Genomic DNA, 24068 nt, shown 5'->3' on the forward strand with positions numbered 1-24068 from the left:
CCCCAGAGTTCAGTGACTCACCAGAAAACTTCAGAAAGTATAAATTCTACCTAGAGGCTAAACATTTCAGGACAGTAAGGAGAAAATTAATATCCTTCTGAAGCTGGATCTGCAGAGGCTTGCATATTATTTATTCAATAATATGTTGCAACAATTTGGGCATGTGCCCGGTGCCGGCCTTGCAAATTGTTAGTACAGATGCTGCTTTTCTAAATGCTCAGAGATGACTGCAGTTTCTCTGTACAAAACTGTAGATACTTAACACTCTGTTTTAGGAGTAAATTTGACTTGCCTCAGTACCATGCACTCATTGGTGTACAGTCGTACCTTGGAAGTCAACTGGAATCCGTTCGACTTCCAAAATGTTCGGAAACCAAAGCATGGCTTCCTATTGGCTGTGGGAAGCTCTGCAGCCAATTGGAAGCCACGGAAACCCTGTTGGACAGTCGGGTTCCAAAGAACGTTCGCAAACCGGAACACTCACTTCCAGGTTTGCGGCGTTTGGGAGCCAAAACATCTGAGTACCAACGCATTCGGGATCCAAGGTATGACTGTGTTTAGAATCACACCATTTGCTTTCAACAGAACACAAAATGCAACAAGTTGTCATTATGGATGGAACTATCAGGATGCCAGCTTGGTAGGTAGAGACCTCATAGATTATAGACCCTGACATGTGTACAAACACAGGTCCTTGTTGGTGACAGCTGAACTGCTTGATGTCAAATGCAACAATGAGTTTCAAGCATAGTCTGTGGTGTTCCAAAGAGAATGAAGGGCAGCTATTAATTAATACAGAAGAAAGTAAAAGATTCCTGGATTGCAGGTCCCTTCCAACTCTATAATTCTGTGATTCTATGAGATCCTTGAGAATGTAAATAAACAAAAGTAATTTCTGTGCTGCTACTTCATATGGATTCATATAATTTTTTATGGACAGTTTTAGGCTACTCGAGAGCTAGGATGGACTAAGGAAGCAAAGTAAAATATGTGGAGAGAGATGCCAGCTCAGTGGTAGAGCACAGAATGCCATAGGTTCCATTCCATGCATCACTATGCATTCATTTGTTGGTGGTTGCCCAAGGAGGGTGGCTGCCTTGTTCTCCATCCATGGACACCTTAATCTTCTCCTCTTCTGTGTTGGCCAGCTTAGGGTACTCCCCCAGCAGGATGTTTCCCTTTGTCTCACAGATGTTGTGGAGGATGATGGCAAACCATGATGGCATTCATCAACAAAGTCTTCCTCTGTGTCATGCAATATGCAGAAGGGACAGCCACCTCACATGAATAAACAAACCATAGCTTAGTATTATGTGCAAACCAGGTCATTGCCAGTTCATTTTGTGACATTGAACAACTGATATTACTAGTATCAAATATTTATTTAAAAAAATGAGAGATTTACCTCGTTGAAATCATTTGTGGTAATAGGGGTGCTCTTTGGAATGCCTATAGCCATGGAATGCACCATATCTGTTAAAAATAAAGTGCTTGATCTGAACTGCCTGTGGATGGAAATCAGTCCAAAGGTCTTGCCTGCTGGAGGAAGTGGTAGAGGCAGTTTCCCCCCCTAATTTCCCCCTGCAGTTCCCTGTGTCTCCCACCAACAGCTGACCTGGAGGGGTTGGGAGATCCCCGGAACAGTGTGGAAGCTACAAACAGAAGTGGCACTTGGTGAAAAATCACTTTCTCTTCCCTCCTTCTTCTACAGTGTTTCCCAAACTTGGGTCGTCAGCTGTTTTTGGACTACAATTCCCATCATCCCTAGCTAGCAGGACCAGTGGTCAGGGATAATGGGAATTGTAGTCCAAAAACATCAGGAGACCCAAGTTTGGGAAACACTGTGTGGATACCCGCCTTCACTGGATCCCTGCTGCTTCAACAAACGCAAGGAAGAGCAGGTCTGGATACAATGCAAACTTTATGCATTCCCTTACCTAAATACTTATAGATCTTTAAGTTTCTGCCCTTGCTACATTTACTTGTGTGTAAGTGCATCTGTGCAATAACTCCCTGGTGTACTGGCTATAACCTCAATGCAAGGTCAGGTAGAAGGGGCATGGCAATTACTGATGGCAGTGTTCTTTGACCTTTGCCTTACCTTTGTTTTTCAGGTCAGCTGTAGAAGCTATGTCCTGTCTGAGGTTGTTTCTGTGTTTCACATCCTGTCTGGACAGTTTACATTGACATGCCTAGGATTATATACATTGAATGTGATTGGTTAGCTTCAGTACTCCATTTTCGAATTAACAAATGTCATATAAATAAGTCCAGAGTATAGGTACTTTTCTTTTGCAGTGCAAAATACATTGGTAAAAAAGTGTTTGCTATTCAAGCTTCGACAAAGTTTCTTATTTTGCATAACCAGAGGATCTAATCTACTAATTGGTAGCCTCTAGTATCTAGACGTTTACATGAGCCAGTGATTATATAGCCTCAACCAGTCTTATCCTCCTAAACTTCCATTTATACAATGTATTCTCAATTTTATGATGGGTGCTTTCATTTTTGAGGAGGGCATGAGATGTGTATGAATGGATACATTTGCTTCATATAGAAAAGGAAGGACAGAGAAGAAGAAAAAGTCTTTGTGGTTTACGCATGGCCCTGTTTGCACATTTTAGAAGGAAGGAAGGAAGAATCCATACATGAAATTTGTCTCACTGGCACAAGTAAATAGACAAGTAATTAGGATACAGGTTGAGATATTGCTTCCTTGCGTGCTTGAGCATGTACACAAATTTGTCTAGGAAGAGTTTCCCCCTCCTTTTCAAGCCCACCTCACACTTTGGGAATCTGGGATAGTTATGAAAACTTCAAGCGAGCCTTTCTTTCCTGGCACATCTTTTTTTCTTGGCACATCTACCTTACCAAGGCATCTCTCAAAATCAGATAGTCAATAATCCAGTTGGGTGGGTAAATATCCCCTTTCCTCACCTTCTTGCTCAACATGTATAACAAACCCACATTTATTAGGAGAACACATGCAGACCTTATAGGAGACTCTTTCGTATTCCAGGTTAGATCCACATCTGTGAAAGGCAGTAATTATGTTTGGGTTGAAACTAGAACGGATCTAAACATGTATAAGAATTTCAGACGCAACTTTCTGCAGGTGGTGACTTGGGTAAGGTTAACGACCTAAATCAATATTATTGCGGCTGCTCTCTTCATGAAGGGAAGACGCTGGTCTCCCTGAGCCTCCCTCTCACCCGGCTTCATCTTGTGAAAACTGTTTCAGACCGAGAAAGGGGGGTGGGGGAGGGCGGCCATCACTCACAAACAGGATACTTAATCCTGTGCAGGTGCAGTTTGAGTAACCAGCTATGCAGGGCCTCAAGGTCACTTCGGCTGCAAATTTGGGCAGACTTGAGCTTTTGCAGATGGTAGGAGGGAGATGGGAAGGGGAAAGGGGGACTGGGGTAAACTTTGACATTTTTTCCACATCTGAGACATCTGTGCTTCTCTTTTTAAGATCCATGATGGCACATATCCCTGCCTTTTCTTTACACAGTTCCATATATGCACCTACTTCTACATGTACATGTGTGCAGTGCTTTGTTTCTGGGGAGACGCATACCCCTAAAAATTTTATGAATCTAAGTTTGGCCTCATTGAGGGGCAGTATTTCAATATGAGTAGGAAAATTAGAGTACCCCTAAACATTTTTTTAAAAGAAAAAAGGCACCACATGTATGTATGTAGTGGCACACACATCAAGGTCTCTGGGAGCAGAGGTAACTTTACCTTTGGTTGAAGTACTTGAACTGTTGACACTATTTCCTGTAAAAAAAATGCAGTCTCTGTCAAAGGAAAATACAGGCAAGTAGGTTGCTTCTCTCAGTGGAGTAAACAACTAAGTTTAAAGCCAGGGCTTTTTATTTGCATCCTTCCTATGTCTACTGATTTTTTTCCTTAAAGTGTGTTCACCGAAAAAGTTACCAAGGCAGGTTGCTGCCAACAGCTGCTTCCCTGTTCCAAATTATAGTGCTTTATTTTCTGAAAAAAGATTGCTAGAACCATTCAAATGAGTCCTGCTTTCATGTGAGTCCTAGCGGCAGATTATACCGCCTCATATTCTTCCTTTTAACAATTACTAGCATTTTAGCTATCCTTCTAATAAACCAAAAGCTAATTTTTTTTCTTCTGTCTCTAGTTTTATTTTAGGATTGTTTTTTTAAAATGTATATTGTAAGAAACCTGTAAAATTCACTTAGAAATATTTTCTTCAGAAGTTATTAAGTTTCCTAATTTTTCCTAATTTTTTTTTTTTTAAAGATCTGGACAAAAGAAACTTGTTTAAAGGTGATTTCATTTTTAAAAAGTAAGTTTAAGTAACTGTGGAGCAAAAAAATCCATGAAATCCCTTACCTACAAAAATATAACACTGGATTGGACTATGAAAGCCACCGGTCCTGGGCTTAATGCTGCTCTTGCCTCCATGACATTTTTACAGGAAAACTGTAACAGTTCTCAAATACTTCAGCCAAAAGGTAAATTTACAGGAGAACTTGTGGTGTGCTAGTATGTTTAACAAGCACACATAGAGGACTGCATGCACAAGTGCACAAACAGAAATTGGTGGAGTCTTTTTCTGGGGACACGGGTGTCGCTGTGGTCTAAACCACAGAGTCTAGGGCTTGCCGATCAGAAGGCCGGTGGTTCGAATCCCCATAACGGGGTGAGTTCCCATTGTTTGGTCCCAGCTTCTGCCCACCTAGCAGTTCAAAAGCACATCAAAGTGCAAGTACAGATAAATAGGTACCGCTCCGGTGGGAAGGTAAACAGCATTTCTGTGCGCTGCTCTGGTTCCCCAGAAGCAGCTTTGTCATGCTAGCCACATGACCCGGAAGTTGTCTGCGGACAAATGCCAGCTCCCTTGGCCTATAGAGCGAGGTGAGCGGCACAACCCCAGAGTCATCCACGACTGGACCTAACGGTGAGGGTACCTTTACCCTTTTACCTCTCTTGATGTGGTGTTAATGGTATCCTAAGCACTATGCTGAGTCAAATATAGCAACCAAGGAAACTGCCTTATACTGTGGCTGTTTGTAATTTTTGCACATGTGTAGCTATAGTTCAGCAGTGGATTTTGCACTGTTTCTCTCTCTGTGTGTGTTTCTTGTGTGCACATTTTTAAATTGCCAATTACAGTTAAAGCACGCTCTCTCTCTCCATCTTTGGGGATCTGGGGTAGTTGGGAGGATACCAAAGCCCTTGGGATATTTTGGAACCATTTCTTGTAAACTTGGGCTGTGGAGTGACCATTCACCAACCCCGAACTGGCCTTGGGTGGTGCAGCAGAGCAGGAAGGTACTTGCTAAGAAGCATGCTGTGTTAAAAACCTGCCCATACTTGAAAACTCGGATGGGGAACATAATTTTGTACTAGTTGAGTGAGTGAACTTAATAACAATAATAATAATCTGCAAAATGCAAACGATTCTTATAAAACAGAGCAAATACTGTCTTTGTGCACCCTTATTGAGAGAGTTCCCAAACCAACCAACTGGGCAGGGTGCTCAAGAGAAATGTAGTTGTCTGTTGCATTGGCTGCTGGGGCAAAGGGCTGCAACCTGAGGTATTGCCCAGGTTCTATGAACAACATGCCCCAAAATAGTCTATAAGAGCCAAACAACACAAATGAATCAACATTTGAGGAATAGCAACAAAACTTCCTCTCTCTGGCAGTGTAGCACCACTGCCACCTCAACCTTCCTTCCTGAATCCTGCCTGGCCTGACAGAATTTCCATTCCTGCATTCTGAGAAGGCTCATGAGGAACACTTCTCCTCTTTCTCTTCTGTCTTTTTTTTTTGCCAGGTTTACTTGTTCTGTCTATTAACATGTTGAATCTGCATCCTTCATGCATCCCAAAACCATTGCTTTGGGGATAATCCCTAGATACAGTTGTGTGCCGCAGAAGTTATTGCAATAGACGCGATGATCAAAAACGTAAATGCCAGTCTAAAACTAATGTACGGTAAGTGTTTATTTACACAAAAAAAGGCCAGATATTGAATAAAAAGGGTTCGCAGCTTGAAGCACCCGTACAGAAAATAGAAAATAGTGAAATTGCTAGTTGTCACAAATTATAGAAGCTATCCAGACCCAAGTAAGCCCTATTGTAAAGGTAAAGGTAAAGGGACCCCTGACCATTAGGTCCAGTCGTGACCGACTCTGGGGTTGCGCGCTCATCTCGCATTATTGGCCGAGGGAGCCGGCGTATAGCTTCCAGGTCATGTGGCCAGCATGACAAAGCTGCTTCTGGCAAACCAGAGCAGCACATGGAAACGCTGTTTACTTTCCCGCTGTAGCGGTTCCTACCGTATTTATCTACTTGCATTTTGATGTGCTTTTGAACTGCTAGGTTGGCAGGAGCTGGGACCAAGCAACAGGAGCTCACCCCGTCACGGATTTGAACGGTGACCTTCTGATCAGCAAGCCCTAGGCTCTGTGGTTTAGCCCACAGCGCCACCTGGGTCCCTTAAGCCCTATTGTAGCAACAGGCAAAGAATGCCACATTCCAGGTTATTGCATTCTTCTAGTAAGTTGCAGAGCAGTGAACAGAGAGCTTTGTTTTTTAGGCAGGAGTAAAAGCGAGCATGATTTGGTCAGGCCAGCTGTAATCAATGAGGTCCGCCTGCTGTCTTGATATGTTGCTTTTCCAAATAAATAAATAAATAAATAAATAAATAAATAAATGGCTTATGTGTTGTTGTTTTTAAATGGTTTAAATGTAGCTATATTTTATTGTTTTGATGGATATGTTGCAAATCGCATTGGGTTCTTAATTGATGAAAGGTAGTTTGCAAATAGAGCAAATAATGATAAAATAAACTGCTTAGAGGCATGCACATTTTGTCAAATAATATTTGATTGGGGAAATAGGGGGGAAGTTGGGGCATAGGTTCTAAATATTTATAAACTGAATAAGAATTGTGACTACAGGTATGTCACTAAAATATATATATGCTGTTTCTATTTAATAACTATGTTCAAGACAAGGATGCTTTGTGTGTGCTCCTTATGCCTGTATTTTCCTTTCTTAACGCTTGTTCTTAATTCACATCCATACTCCTCCTTGATGGGATTTTGTATACTTGCAGCTTCATGTCCCAAGCAGCAGTTTAGCTTACATTCTAGTTACCAAACAGGATCGCCTGGCTTTGCAATTCCCCTCTCTGTAGTTTATTGTAGTGACCAGTTATTTTGGGGCACTTGGTTGGATCCTGTTGTGTTTCATCTGCTTCTTCCACACTACCATGTATTCAGATTCACAGGGACAAAAAAAATAATAGCCTGTCTCAGACAGTTTTGAGGCTATTTAAAGTACTGTATGCCACGCTTCCGATGGGGAGGCCACTTGCTGATTATATTTCTAAATTGTGGGCAAACAGTTCCATAATGCCTATTTTAGGAAAACACTGTGGGTATAATTATACAAATCTGCAAGAAAATAAGCAGATCTGCACGGTATTACCTGCTATTGTCCAATTTCTATTGAAACTTTTCCAAGGCTTCATTGCAAATAGCACCCGGGGTCCAAGGGGCTGCTTGCAATTAACATTTTAAAATGCATGCTGACTCAGTGCTAAACTGAAATCTGTCCTCCAGTTTCTCAAAATATTTCTTCTCCTGTGGGAACGGCTTCAGTTTTTTCTGCCTCGTTCTTATCACACTTCAGGATTTTGGTGGGTGCAGAGTTTTCAGCTCATGATATCATTGTAATGTGGCCAGGGGTGGTATACGTATCCCCCCCCCCAGCCATTTATTATGTGTTCTGTAGCTTCCCCGACTGCCGATATATCCTCCTTAAAAAGAGCTGCTGGGTTGGTGTTGATGGGGAGTGTTACTTCATGCCTTCCCCTGGCCTTTAAATGAAGGCTAGACACCAGGGAGTGCAGACCAATGGTGAGGTGATTTGCAGATGACAGAAAAGGACACTCACAACCATCTTTCGATTACTTCAAAAGTAAGGTAACCACAGCACAAACCCTATAACACACCTGTGAGAATTTCACCACAATTTTCTCTGGTATTTTTTGCATGCCACCCTCCCCCCTCTCCACACACACACACACACACACACACACACTCCTTGATGGAGAATAGTTGGGGGCGGGGATGCAGGATAATTTTTTGGCGCAGGCATTGCCTTGAACCATAGCTGCCAAGTTATCCCTTTTTTCAGGGATTTTCCATTATGCTGAATAGGCTTCTTCACGAGAAAAGGGAAAACTTGGCAGCTATGCCTTGAACAGAGCTTTGTGCAATGTTGAGTATCAATTTGAGCTGTTATAGCTGCAGATTGGGATTCCCCTAGTTTGAATATTACCTGTCAAGCACACCTTAGTTTGCCTCAGGCAAGCCATGCTCTCTTCACAGACCTGCCTCAGCTGCATAAGACGTAAGGTATCTGAGATCTGCTGCCAAGAGTCTCTCCTTCAAGACTCTTGATAATTTACAGTTTAGTCTTGTAAGCTGTCCAGATTGTGGGCCACTTGAATTCCATGTGCAGGTTGCTTGAGCTCGTAAACAAAGAAACAGGGTGTGTGAAATATCAATGCGCACCCACCTGCTCACAATATTCCGAAAGGGCCTTTTTGGTGGTAACACCACACTAACAAAATGCACTCCTTGAAAAGAGGCTCACCTGGTCCGTACATTATGGTCTTTCAAGTGCCAGGTGCAGGCCTTCTTTTCCTCCCAGACCTTTTAATCATCATCGATATTAGGAACTTTTAGGGTCTGACCTCACCACCACCCCGGCCCATTTCCCTCACTGCGTTTTTATTCTGATTTTAATGGCTATTTCAGATGCACTGTTTTATGCAGCTTTTTAGATGACCCCCCCCCCCAGGCTTTTTTGCTGTTGTGATTTATTTTATCTTGGTTTTCCTGATTCATTGCGAATTTTTCAAAGCCTATGTATTTCAAAGCCTATGTAAACCTCCTGGATAACTTGACTGGGATGGGCTGTAAATAAATGTAATAAATAATTGCAGGTTTATGAAGCTTGTGCTGAGAAAAATGGGCATGTAGCACTCCTACCCCCTGATCTTTCCAGCTGAAATTTGCTTTTTTATATATATATATAAAACTATACAGTGAGAATGAAACTTCCCATCTTAAATGGTTGTTTTGCTGTAATGGTTTGCCTTAGAGCGATCATGGCCCTGGCCCAGATATTTTGCCCCTGCAGGCTCTTCTTTCTTTTCCAGATGAAGTGGTACATTTGTAATGTGGTATAAAATGCGCTGGGAAACAAGAGACTCGTGAACCATAATATTTCTGTGGAATGTGATAATGTATTGGAGCAGAGACATTTTGTAGGCTTCTCTTTCCCTTCCCCCAACACCTGGCGCTCATGTTGCCGCCGCCGCCGCCGCCCCTTGTGTTGCTTCCTCACTGTTGGTTTTCATATATCAACCTGTCACAGGGTAAGGGAGGGGGGAAATAAATGTAAAGAAAATATGGAAAGCAGTCACGGCTGAGGAAGCAGGCGTCTGATATTGAACTGCTCTGCGAGCAGCAAATATCTACAAGAATGTCCATTCTTGGCTCCCTTCCCTCCGGCCACCCAGTTGGCATATTAGCTTGGGGAGGGAAATGGAATAACTTAAAGAATTTGTCAGCATATCAGAATTCAAGTATTGTGTGTGTGGCATTCTGGAAAAAAGGAAAAGGAAAACAAGGCTAACCTTAGTATTTCAGCTGACTGCTCAGACTGCATAATAGGATATGCTTATCCCAGAGATCAGCTTAACTTACAGGTTGTTTTTTTTTTTAAATGTAAATAGAACCACATTGGGGGAGAGGGGTGGACTGGTGAATATTGGGATCACTGCAGACATGAAGAGGGAGTTTCCTGCTGTGGTCCTGAGGAAAACCTGTCTTTCAAAGCTGTTCCTCCCGCCCATTTCAGCTCCCATGGGAGATTCTCTCCGCCCCCATTGCCCCCAAAGGAAATACCGTCTTCAGAGAAAATGTTTTTCTGAGGACCAAGAGAACCAAAGCTTCATGTCTTCCTCCATACCTACTGTGATCCTGATCATTGTCACTCCACCCACCCTCAAGAGCCCAGCAGCCACTTGGAGATATATAGAAATGTTGAAAGGACACAGTCTTATGCTGCCATGAGACAGGCAGCCTGAGAAATAAGCACACCTAAGAAAGAAAATGGAGAAGAGAGATGATGCTCTCAATTCGATGCTCACTATGTTCAGGCATTTGCTGAAAAGCAGGTCTGGTGACACAGGGTGTGTGTACAAGCCCCCAGAGTATTGGAGGGTTTTATTTGTGTAAATGAGAGTAAAATACAAGGGGTGGGGCTGAGCACTGCTAATGCTTTCTTAAGTCAAATAGGCATTGAGGAATTTATTGAATGGTGCAGTGGGATTAAACCAACCAGATTTCGGGGGGATGGGATAACTCATTTCAAATATAAGGAGCCAACCCCAATAAAATGTACATAATCAAGATGAAAGGTTAGAAATATGTAGTTTGGAGAACCAGAACTTGAAGAATAAAGAGATCAAGGAAGGAAGAAGAAAGATATAAAGGAACCAAGAAGCGGATGCTAATAACAGAACTTCAAACTGAATGCAAGAACGGATGAGGTAACTAACGAAGAGAAAACAATAATGGAGTTATGTCATCAAATTCATGGACCGAAAGAAATAAGATAAAAGAAAGAACCTAAGGTGAGATAAAGGGAAGCCCACAAGGGACAAATTAGAATAACCCAGCCTTGATAAGATCAAAGAATTCACTGAGAAATAAGTGGGGTCAGTGGGAAAAGCTTAAGATGTAGTCCTAACCATGATAACTTGTAAGTTCTTTTAAAATCAGTGGGGCTTACCTCTGAGTAGACACACACAGGATTGTGCAGGTAGGAAGATTTCAGAAGCCCAATTTGACATGTCTTCGCCATGGGAAAAAGGAGAATAATAAAAAAAGCACAGGCAAATTTTGAGCAGAAAAGACCAAGTCAGAAATGCCAGAAATAGACAATAGCTCTGACTGAGCATGATGATGTTGGGGTCATGTGTATTCTCCCACCGCTAGAAAAGTTCCCATGTATGCTGGCTGTGCTCTCTCTGTTCCTGACCTTCGTATTTTGAGCAGGGGAGCTCTGAAAGGGGCTGTCCTTCAATTTTATTGATTGATTGATTTCCACACCGATCTTCATCCAAGGATCCCGGGGCAATTTACGATATAAAAAGCAAAAATGCACAACAATGCAACAAATAAAAGCAGTACCCCTCCTCAGTTTAAACATGGATAGAAGCCCTCTTCAAACCTTCCTTGTTGAACATGGGAAGGCTGGGGATGGGCAGGGAAGCCGGTCACGTGGTGCTACATGTGGCCTTGTGCCCCCTACCTGAATGGATATTGAATAATAATAAATAACATGTAAAGTTATTTTTATGTATGCAAATGCTTAGCTGTTTTTAATGTACAGGTGGCAGCCGTTTTGTGTGCACCCAACTGATGTGCAACCACTGACAACATGAGTCCTTTGGGACCCGGAAGACGGTAGAATGGGGGTTGGATTGGGGTGGCCTTTATGTATGTATGCTCCACTGATGCGCGGGGAGGCCAGGAATGGAACCCCCCATGCAAAATGGCCACCGCCTGTGTGCAGTTGTTCATTGTGTGTTTTTATCGTAATTTTTGCTTGAACTTCCTACTCAGTTCAGTGGGGCTTATGCCAAGGTAAGTCTACAGAGCACCGCAGTCTACATTTTTTAATAAACACTCGGCAAGAGTAAAGCTCCAGTCCTTGGACAGTCCAACTATAATAAGGGATTTTTGTCAAGGCCTTCCCAGAATAATGAGCCTTACAAATTAAACCACAGTGATCTAGGCACCGTAAAGCTTGGAACTGAGCCATATGCAACACTATCTCCATAATGCTGAATACTTGTTCCTTGGCTGCATCCCGGACTGTTTTAAAGTCTCAAAGAAGTTGGCTTTGCATTTGGAAACGGTGTTAAATGATGAAAGACAATGCTTTAAAAATAATGTTAATATTAAATACATAAGCAGGTTTTCAGACAGCCTGGGTGATTAGGCCTAGAGGAGCGGTGCCAAATGTGTCATTAAGGTAGATCTAGGAATACAAAGTGGCTGTTAACAGCATAGATTGCAAGCATGTTTCATTAAGATTCGTTTGATCATCTTAAAATAAGGGCTATAATGATTTGCCATCGCTTTACCAAGAGCCGGAATGTTCTTGCAGTATTCTAATTTAAACTATTCCTCACAATACGGAGCCCAAAGGTCAGGATTCAAGAGTCATTTTTGGTTAAAAGCTCTGTCTTAGAGACTGCAAGTCAGTCTCTTCTATATTCTCCAAACCACCAAGCCCCCACCCTTCCAGTACTTGCAGCAAGTCACGGCAAATATACTTAAAGTAATTAAACTATAAAGCTTCAGCTTGTTTTTAATATTCACACTAATTTGGTGTTTGGGAGACACGAAACACAATGGAATGATATTGCAATTATAATATTACTTGATTTGAAAAGAGATTAAGTAAAGACACAATATGTAATGTAATTCAAAATTAGCCAATTCCTTCAAGCTCTCATTTCCAACCATTTTTTGGTTTGGTGGGTTAGATGCTGTCTTGAGGCAAGGTGTACTTGTACAAAGTTCTTTAAAAATATCTGAATATATTAAAGCTTTTTATGCAGTATCCTAGCAGACTTGGTTGGCAAAAATGGGCAGAAACTGGTCACCAAAGAATTTGGTGTGTGTGTGTGTGTGTGTGTGTGTGTGTGTGTGTGTGTGGACCGTGGTAAAGAGGATAGCTGAACTATGGATATCACTGTATATATTTCTAGAATGGGTCTGCCATATTTTGGCTTGATAAATAGAAATGCAGGCCTACTATTTGTCAACTCCAGTCGTTTGCACCCATTCAATATACAGTTTACCAAATCCTGCCAACACCACCACCATTATTATTATTATTATTATTATTATTATTATTATTATTATTTATTATTATTTATTATGTTGTCCTTCCCTATACCTGTAGATCTCAGGGCAGTTCACAACACAGCATTTTAAAAGCTCCCACTCCTATTTTTAAAAGCCACACAATTCACACAACTGACCACTGAATGGGGAGGAGGAAATTGCAGTGCGGGTGACTAAGTGGGGCCCAGAGCTTGGGGGGCAGGAACGGAGCGTGGGGCAGCTTTTGCTTGTCCACCTCAGGCAGCACATGTCTTAGGTCAGCTTGGTGACAGAGAGTGCAGAGTGATGAGGTGTTGGGTTTAATATTTGTATTTATGAGACAGTCCTTTTGTGCTTTCACCCTGTGAAGTATTTTCTAAAGTTTCAGATACTCTTATATGATGACATTTGATAGGTGAACTTTTGGACAAATTCCAGGTGGAATGCTGTTAAAGGATTTGCCTGACATATTATATATATATATATATATATATATATATATATATATATATATATCCCCATCCCTCTTACAGCAGATAATGAAAGATGGCAGGCAATTGCTGGGTGGTCTCAAGTCCAAATAATACAGCATGTGTGTTTACACCAGGTGAAAGGATTACGACTAAAGTGCAGAAAGTGAGGAGGAATAGGAGTGTTGATTTACATACTTAGCCTTTTGGTTCAGCCATCTGTGAGGCAAGTAAAGGGTGTTTGATTGTTTCTGAGTCCATCGTTTATCCATTTTGTGTTTTGATGAGAATGCCTCTGAAGCCCTGGAGTGTCTGTTTGATAGGTACCAGCTCAAAGCATAATGCATTAGTAAAAGCCTGAAAGTTAAACCTCATCACTCTGTGCCCTCCTCCCCCTGTCATTTTATTTATTTGTTTTAGTAGCTTAGGTGTGCAGTAGGATACTGAAACAGGCGGTATTCAAGTGAGTGGATTGATAAAAGAAATGCCTTGCTGCCATTTTACTTGCACCACGGGAAAGAGGGAAGGGAGGGAACGTTTATTTGGAATCGAGGTTAGCCGAGGTTATCTATTTTTTGCCTCAAGCTATGGACTGCTGGCAGTTACAGGTTACTAATCTCTCCAAATCCTACAAAATCAGCACATGTGTGAGCTCTTGGAGTATATGAGCAATCCTCCAGAATGCAGCTAGCAATTGGCAAGTACAGTAATTCTGCCGAGCCTGTAGAAAGCTGGAGGAACACCTCCGCAATGTTCCGTGTTCCCCTTAATCAGTACTTCCCTCTCTAGAGACTGGAATGGGTGGCTTGGAAGGGGTGTTGCCCGGATATTACTTTTCCACCCCACCCCATTCTGTAGAGTCTGAGATCGAGAGTGGAGGGAGGAAAGAAGAACCTCAAGCCATGCAGAAGTTTCTAAATCATTCGGAGGCTTGCCTTAGGTAATTGATTTCGTGCTGGGGAAAGGAGGAATGCCAAGGCAGGCCGATGCCAAACTCTGAACCCAGAGAAGATGCCACATCAATGCAGTTCATCAGGCTGGCATTTATAATTTATTCTGGTGCCTTGTGTCTGTGTGTTTTCACCACTGCATTTAAAGAAAACACACCTAACAACTGGATGCCCGTAGAAGGCAAAACCACTTTTGGTGCTTCTTGTTTTCTTTCTCCCCCTGTGGAATCTTTGGCGAGTGTCTGCTCGATAGCTGTGTTTGCTGACTCCACCAGTCCTCTTGGCACAGCTACTCAGTGACCTCAAAGAGGACTTGTGAGGACAGACCCTGCTAGAAAACAGGCTCTCCATATCTCCATTTCTTTCTTTCTTTCTTTCTTTTTTAAAAAGGCTTTGCTCTCTATCCGTAATGGTCTTTGGAGCAGAATTGCCAGAGTTTGAGGGAAGATTCTGCAGCAGTTTAGGAATGAGGTTTCATCATGCTTTCCTATGAAACAGCCTACTTCAGCAGACTATTTACCAGAGTTTGCTGAAATGCTTTCATTCCAATGAGGTGAGCAGAAAAACCTCCACACATGCAGACTCACGCACAATACGTACTTTCTGTTTGTTTCCCCCACCCACTCTTACCTATTTCCCACCTTAGTGGATCTATGTAGGATCGTAGATCAGTGGTAGGGTATGTAATTTGCATGCAGAAGGTTCCAGGTTCAGTTCCTTTCTCTGAAATTCTGGAGAGCTGCTGTCAGTCAGTGTGGCAATAGTGTAAAGATAGTGCACTAGATGGACCAACGGTGTGCCTAAGATTGAGACAGCTTCCTCATGCAGAAAGTGGAATGCATGAACTAGCATGCAGTATGATTAGTCCCCCTCCCTTCCACACCAATAGACAACTAGGATACATGTTGCTACTTCCTCTACCTGATTTCTTGTGCAGGTATAAAGGGAGCCATCTTTTAAAATACAGATGATTGCAAAGAGATTCCCCCCCCCCTTGCGCAAATAACTCTTATCCTGTTTTGCATCAAAACATATTTTCTTGTCTTTTTATGGGTAATGATAATGAGCAATGAGAGAACAGCTTCATAGATGATAGAGGACATTACAGAAGCCATGCTGCGAGTTAACTGTAAACTAAATTGTGTTCAAATCATCAGCCTAGGGGAATGGTCCCCTGCTGTGCTTTCTCCTTTCTCTGATTTCCAATAAGATTTAAAAGTTTTGTCGCTGCCAAGAAAATGTACAGCATGGGAAGAAAAACACCGAAATTGTTCCACTAATTGTGAAGAGGCAGTGCTTAAAATGCTAAAACAGCCGAGCCTCTTTTCTTATGCCTTAATGGGTGTCTACACGTTTTGGTTTGTTTTTCATGTGCCACTGACCCTCTGTCCTCATCTGAGTTTTCTCCATGTCCTGGACTGGGAGTGAGAGTGAGGGGGTTGTCATGCTGGGCTTTATCCGAAAGTCAGAAGCACTGCGAGTCTCTTGCTGCTTCTGGACAGTCTTTCCTCACAAATCCTTTGGCTTTTGATGTGCAGAGGGCTTGTGGGGAGTATATTATTACAATATAATAAAAAACTTGTACAGAACAGCTGCATATGTGTAATCTCACTGTATACAAGTTGTACAAGTGACAAGAAAGTATTTCAATTTCAATATGTGAAAACAGTTTTAAAAATGGCATGCATAGAAAGAATTAAAAATTGCACACACAGAGTGATTAAGATTAAAAATAGCAGTTGCACAGTTTAAGCTCAATGCAAAGTGCTGGTTTTGACCCCTATGTGGCTCAGGACCGCAGTACCTGAAGGGCCACCTGTCCCCACATGAACTGACCCACACCCTGCATTTGGCATCCAGCACCCATTTCTGTGTGCCCCCTCCGAGGGAAATGCAGAGGAAGGTGACATAAAAACAGGCCTTTTCAGTGGTGCTCCCCACTTGTTATGATGGTGATGATTTATTAAATTTATATACTGCCTTTCATCCAAAGATCACAATATAAAGTTGCTGGACTCCATCTCCCAGCAGCCCCAGCCAGGATGGCCAGCAGTCAAAGATGATGGGAGTTGATTCAAGTAACATCTGGAGTGCTCTCCCCAGGGAGATATGCCTGATACCACCACTATCAACTTTTAAGTGCCAGACAAAAACATTTTTCTTTACCCTGGTTCTCTCCCCTCCCCTCCGCTCCCCTCCTTAATTTGGAGGCTTTTCAATGTGTCTTGAATTTATACGTGTTTAGGTTTTTATTCGGCTTTGGTTTTAATCATTGTTCTATTTTGTAAATCACTTTGGGTTATTTTTTTGCAAAAGAAAAGCAACTAATAAGTGCAATAAACAACAACAACAACAACAACAACAATGGCAATGCATGAAATAAATTCAAATGCAGTTCAAATACCTTTATGCCCAATGTGACTTCCATACAACTTATGTATAGTAAAACAAAGATACCATGGTTGGTGGCAAGGAAGGTGAAAAACATGAATTCCATATAATTAACTGCAGGATGCCTTTGCTGCTGGTACCTATGCAGTTGGACACCAGAAGAAAAGCAGTCTGTTTTGTGTATCTTTTGAGATACAGCAGTTGAAGGAAATGGAACAAATCCCTTGAGAGTGAAGGGTTCGCAAAATACATGCCAGAAAAAGCATGCATGTGGAAAGCAGTGATAGAGGCACACATTCATGGAAAGAAATGTGGTTGCACAGACACTGTACTATAGAGGACACGTTGGTCTTCAATCCTGCAGCCAGCATTTCCAGAGTCTGGGATGGTTTTAATCCAGCAAAATTGGGAGGGACACATGTTTCCTATCTGTGCTCCTAAGAATGAGATTGCAAAAGGTTATGTTGAAACGTATTATCACATCAGGAGTTCTGGCCATGCACCTTCTATGGTGTTGCATGTAGCTCTGGTACTGATGGGGTCTGAGGGTTCAGAGGGATCTCATGTTTTGTAGAACCAAATATTGCATGGTGTGGAAGCTCTGTGATCAGATCTCCTGATTTTATTTTATTTTATTTAACTTCAGAGCAGGAGTGGCTGTTCAGCATGGTAGCTTACACATGCTACTTTCTCTCTGTGTGTATTATCTTGAATCAACACATTTTGTAGAATTCTGCAGATCATATAACACAGTGCCTTCCTATTTCTAAAAGTCTCCTTTAGTGCTGCTTTGGAAATATCCTGAAAATGTAATGTGTGTTCACCCAAGTAGGAAAATTCATATTTTTTATATTTTATTTAGCATTTGGCTGCCTCTACCTTCTGTGGAATCCCTTGGCGATTTTAAAGGGTCAGGATGTGTCCCCATTCTCATATCTCTCTTGTGGGGCTTTCTTTCCAGAACCCTTGTAATGCAGAGAAACTGGCAATTAGTGACCTTCTGCATCAGTAGTTCCTTCTTCTGGGCATTAGACTTGATGTTATGCATCTTGGCATGTGAAGATTTAGAGCATGGCCCCCTGACCCCATCACCAGAGCAGTGGCTCCAGCTGCCAAAGATGTAGGGGAAGAGTAATGGGAAAATGGCAACCTATGATCTTCTATATATGGATGAAAGCAAGCTTAGGTAGTTCTAGTTCTCTTATTTACTTAACTAACAAGAAGCATGTTGATGCAGACCAAAAGTACAGCAATGTCGGACTTGTTTAATATGCCGATATGTATGCAAGAGTGTTTTAAATAGGGAGAGGTATACCAAGAAAGGTGGAATTCCATATGGTACATGTGTTATCTGTGCCCAATTATGCGGTCAACCCAATTATGCGGTCAACCAAACTCAGCCCAGATGCTGGTATGCATTTATCAGATGCTTTTTCTTTTGCTGAAGTCCATGAATTCATTTCCCTCCCTCCCTCCCTCCCTCCCTCTCTCTCTCTCTCTCTCTCTCTCTCTCTCTCTCTCTCTCTCTCTCTCTCTCTCTCTCTCGTGTGTGTGTGTGTGTGTCAGAGAGAGAGAGAGAGAGAGAGAGAGAGAGAGAGAGAGAGAGAATTGCACATAGGGAAAGTTAATACTTTTGGACTAAAGCTATAGATAGACAAGGTCTTTTTGGGCTTCAAAGTAATTGGAAATAAGAGTTGACATGTCAAAAAAGCACTCACTTCAATTAGCAACAGTGATGTTTCAACATTAACACTGAAAGACTCAGGAAGCAAGATAACTAGGTTTGACACACTAAGAAAGCATTGTAGGGAGCTGTATGACAGTGTTGAGAATTTATCACCAAGGATCAGTAGCTTAATTTTTAAAAAAAATCAAGAGAATTTTTAGAAATAAATATTTTTGTGACTTTTGACACACCTGTTGCTTAATTATACTTAGTAGACTATTCCACATTTCTACTACAGTGGAAAAATAATTTGGGTGGCTATTGAACTAATGTGTTTTGTGGTGTACAGATAATAGAATTTGGCAGATAAAGTGTGTTCTTCAATTTTTTGGGGGGCTGGCAATATTTGAAACATGTATTTTGTGACCATAAGGACTATAAACTTGCTTATTTTAAACTAAAAGTGGAGGTGCTTAAGAAGCTGAATTCTGTGGTCTTCAATATTGTCTAAGGCTTTTCTGTACTTCCTTAGAATACTGCTAATATCTAGTAGTGTTGGATCAGAATGGTTGAATATGGGGCTTTCACCCCTGCCAACAGGCAGATTCTCATGTTGTCCACCAGCTGTAGCTCTTCAAAAGTAGCTCTGTGTAGAATACAATGTTGTGGTTGTTTCCTTGGCATTGTAAAGCTGTGGGTGGTGATAGGTAGGCCTCTAATTCTTGGGGTGGTTAGAAAATAATTTCCTGCTCTCCAGGATTAGCTTTCGTTTATCGATGAACTGTAGTTGATGAAATGCACTCATGGAAGTAGCTGTCACTTAAGCTTCCCAAAGCAGTCCTAGATCCAGGGCAGAATTCTTCAACCTCGGGTCCCCAGAAGTTGTTGGACTACAACTCCTATCATCCCTGACTATTGGGCTAAGCTAGCTGGGGATGATGGGAGTTGCAGTCTTGAAGAAGACTATTCTAGGGGCTCCCTAAAATCCATTAGGAGCAGGAATTGCCCCCTTTAATCATATGCAACCCAGCTGATGCCAGATCAAAAATATTCCTCTCAGGTAATCAATTCCATCTTATCTGGATTCAGTTTTAGTTCATGATCCACTTGGTCATAGTTAGGACTGGCCCAAAATATTTTGTTGCCTGAGTCGCAGCAGCAGTCTAGCCAAGACTAGCCAATATATTTTTGTATCTGAAGTTTAAAAACCCCACAAGTGTTTCTCTTACTCCCAGCAACAGTGAATTAAATAGGTAACCATTTGCTGGCTTTTCAATATATCTCAAATCATTCTGCCCAATGGTCTTGGCCAGCCCTGGCCATAGTTTTCAAGACCCTGGTTCAGGACAGAGACTACTGCTACCAGGTTGGGAATGAAAAGCAAAGGTAAATGTCTCAGCGTATTGAAGACACCTCCCTCCAGTATCATGTGCACGATTTGCTATTAGCACAACAGGCCCACAAATCTTTCGGTGTTTTTGTATTTGTATGCAATAAAACAAGTATAAATTTACAGAACTGCTTGTAACTGTTTCAGGTGCAACAGTGAGCACTGGCACAACACACCTACACAAATTGTCTTAACATGATTTGAGCATGGGGAATTGCTGAACTGTATATAACCTAGGCATTTACAAAACCACAAACTGCTAGACTGTTACAATAGTGACCTTGTCTTTAGCCTTCCACTCTTGCACTGCCTGTAGGATGGAAATTTCTCAACCACAGTGGGAACAAATTTAAGGTTGGGCTTCCAGTGCTGTTGCTTAATTTAGGGTCTTGCTTCCACTTTGGATAAGTTGTCTAAATTGCTTACTTGTACATGTGTCCTCTTATTTTCCCAGCCCATGTTTCCTTTTCTAGCACTCTTAATACTGCAGTTAGTAATTCACCACTTCCCAACCTCTTAGCTTTGGACAGAAGCCACAGCATTGCATTATAGTCGGTCCAGGGGGAAGGTTCTGACCTTCAGATTTTATTCAGATTACATCTTCCTCACTTAAACAAGTGAAGGCTATCTTTTAGAAGAAAACAGCCTTCCCCCCTTGAATGTCCAAAAATATTTTATTTCAGGAAAATCTGTGCAAACTCCATAGATTTGCTATCTGTAGGTTATAAATGCTTTGTATGGGATGGCTAAGCAAAATCCTATGATCTCTGTGAAAATGTTTAGTGACATCTAGGCAAAGGCGAATATCTCAGTGGGAGAGTAACTGCTTTGCATGCAGAAGGTCACAGGCTCAATCCTTAGCATCTTGAGCTAGGGCCAGGAGAGACCCCTGCCTGAAACCCTGGAGGACAACTTCAACGCACTGTAGACAATGCGAGTGACATGGACCAATGGTTTTACTCTGTATAAGGCAGCTTTATATGTTAGACTGTTAGAAATGTTGTTTGCTTGGAAATTGTTGAAGTCAATGGTGTTTTCTTCCCAGTTTAGCATTCAGCAAATGTAAGAATGAGAAAGTATTTTTACAGGTCCAGGAACTTCTCAGATGTTTATGACTTGGTATCAAAAATTTGCCTTGCTGATAAAGCAGTTTAGTTCATTGCAACCGGGGTCAGGGTTTCCAGCTTTTTTGGACTACAGTTCCCGTCACACCTGACCACTGGTCCTGCTAGTTAGGGATGATGGGAGTTGTAGTCCAAAACAGATGGAGACCTAAGTTTGGGAAACCCTGGCTTAGATAATGGTTAGAGAATGTGTTACCTTCCAGATGTTATGAGAATACAGCTCCCAGCATCCCTGATCATTGGCCATGCTGGTTGGGCTGATGGAAGTTGTAGTCCACAACATCTGGAGCACGCCATGTTGGCTATCCCTGCTTTAGTCACCCATTTAAGATCACCTATTAATTGTTATATTGAGCAAGCACTGGCGTAGGAAGCTGCTTGGGCACCCGGAGCGGCAAATATGATGTGCAGCATCACTACGTACGATGTATGCATCGCTACATACAACGTATGCGTTGCTACATACGACGCATGCGTCGCTACGTAGCACCACTGCGCATGCGTGCTACGTAGCGCTGCCCCCAAAAGACGGAGCTAGGAGCGGGCCATCCCCTCTGCTCCCCCCTTGCTATGCCCCTGTGAGCAAGAAGTCAAAAGGGCATCCATTTTAGTGCAGGGCTATAGAAACATGATGGATGGTTGTAGCGGAAGACATGAAGAACAACTTGTCATTTCTCCTTACTGCATTTTTGGAATCAATAAAGGTGCATGATTTTAAAAACTCCTATCTGTATGATTTCAGTGTAGCTCACAAATGAGACCCTAAAAGTGTAAATTTATCCTATTCTTCTAAAAGTGTTTATGGGCTCATCAACCCTGTTACAGCCTGGCCTGCAAAAATATTTCTATATTTATCTGAACAAGTCACAGTCACTGTTACATAAAACACTATATGAGGATGTTTAGGCAAGACTGAAACATCACAATCAAATTCCCTCTAGTTCTACTGCTTGCACCATCCCTTAAAAACGACAACAGACTCATACATGTTCATGCACTTCAAATTATATAATGCTAGAACACTTTTCCAGATTCCATTATATTTCTCTATATTGTCCTTTATCCTAAATGGAACACGTTCTTATGATACCAGTGCTACCATTCTAGAGACCCAACCATTTTAATTAACTGCCGTCCTATGCATATTTACTTGGAAGGAGCCAGCTTTTGTCTCATCCTAAAGTTTGCAAGAGGCAAAAGGTAATTATGTTATTCCTTCTAGTGGTTTCATAACTGATTGGAACAGTCACATTTTCTTCGCTCATGAGTCAATCTTCACCTGCTATAAAGCTCCTAGCTCATGGAGGAAAGGGTATTTCTCTATGTGCTTAATCTCCAAATCTTTAAAATGTTTTTAAAATGTTTATTATGTGCTGGTTTTAGAGTTCTTGTGAGAAAATATATAACTGCCATATATAGTACAGGGTCTACTTTTAATTGTCTTCTCTCTTTAAAAAAACAGAACCAGACTTTCTTTTTGACATAAAATGACTCAAGACCTTTCTGTGGCGACTTCCCTTTCTTTCAGGTAGAACTCGTGTCAGTGCAGTGAATGATGATTTATCTTTGAGAGAGCCAGTAATTAAAGGATTTACTTGTGGGACTGTGAGTTCCTTCCTGTTGCAGGACAGTTACCTGAGGTAAGTGAGTTATGGGATTCTATGTAATACCGCAAGCTTTCTTTCAGCAGACCTACAGTTAAAAACAGGGATTTTACCTAGATGTTTTCAGATTGGAATAGAAACCCACTGTGATATTGTACGGACACCCTTTAATTAAAAGTCAGACTATCTACTTCTGTTTTCCTGTTTGGTAATCTTGAGGGTTTCCATAAGCAGCAGTAAAGAGGTTGCTATGAATCAGAGAATTATGGAATTGTAGAGTTGGGAGGGACCCCCAAAGGTCCACACTTGAACCAACTTTCATTTAGTAATTGCCAATACTGGATTCCCCCCCCCCATGAGTTATTGTGGACAGTGCATTCTTTGACAACTAGCTCTTTCTTAAAGAAGCTTTAAGTTAAGCCTTAAATCAAGAGTAGAAAGTGTGGAGTCCAGTCTAATTTGCTCATTTGCCTAGATACTGTCCTCCTTTTAAAATGGGTCTATTGACATAGAAAGGCTCCTCTGTATTATTTCTTTTCTTACACTTATCAGAAAAAGTTTAACTTTTGGAAAAATATATATTATTTTTTAAATCTTCTTTGCAGAAGGTTGTTTGTCCTTTCGACGCACCACTGCAGAACCAAAACAGGCCTTCCCCACCATTTTTGTGTAGCGAGACTTGTGTTTTTCAGTCATCTAGACCAGGCACCCCCAGACTTCGGCCCTCCAGATGTTTTGGATTACAATTCCCATCTTCCCTGACCACTGGTCCGGTTAGCTAGGGATCATGGGAGTTGTAGGCCAAAACATCTGGAGGGCCACAGTTTGGGGATGCCTGATCTAGACTATAATTCTCGAAGTCAAGCTGATCTGCATATGGCTTCTGTTATTGGCTGAGTTTAATTGCTGTACTTAGTTTTCAGTTCCCTGTGTCCATTCCCCTCCACCCCCATTAAATCCCACATGATGCTGATTCCCCTGAGTCTGTTAAGATTCTGAATTGGCATCATATGAGGCAGTCTGATGAAGTGATAAGTATTTCACACTCTGGTTCTTCATCTTTTATGGTGTGCAAGTTAAAGATCCCTTTCATACACAAGTAAATGAATAAAAAGAACCCCTTTTCACATCTGGAAGACCTTGTGTATCTTTGGCCAATGAGACTGTATGACATCATGTGATGTTATGTTGGCTTAATGTCTAGCCAATATAGCAAAGCAGAATGTGTTAGAATCTCCATCCTATGGATTAATGTTATGGTTCCCATCAGTACTGTTTGTAATAGGTTCCATATTCAGGATCAAGCTGTTGGGTTTTTCTATTGTTGTAGCCAATGCATGTATGTGTGTGCCTGTGAAGATAGATTTTTGGTATCTTGTGTTGTGATACAAGACATGCAATAAGCAATGCATGTCTTAGAGACAAATTGCACATTGTGCTGAGTTTGTGGACACTGCTGAAATCAGCAATAGTGTAAGCATTCTGTTATTCTGTGTATCTCAC

General features: G+C 41.7%; 1 long non-coding RNA gene across 13 annotated transcripts in view; it reads left to right on the forward strand.

Moving 5' to 3' along the window:
* LOC118089812 (uncharacterized) overlaps positions 1-24068 on the forward strand; it is a 256572-nt gene that overhangs the window by 80527 nt on the left and 151977 nt on the right. For all 13 annotated transcript variants that reach the window (XR_015951414.1, XR_015951419.1, XR_015951418.1 and 10 more), the window contains exon 4: positions 22490-22601. This is a non-coding gene — a long non-coding RNA (uncharacterized LOC118089812). The remainder of the gene's footprint in view (positions 1-22489; positions 22602-24068) is intronic.

Source organism: Zootoca vivipara, chromosome 8 (genome assembly GCF_965207765.1).
Source record: "Zootoca vivipara chromosome 8, rZooViv2.hap1.1, whole genome shotgun sequence".
Classification (NCBI taxonomy): Eukaryota; Metazoa; Chordata; class Lepidosauria; order Squamata; family Lacertidae; genus Zootoca; species Zootoca vivipara.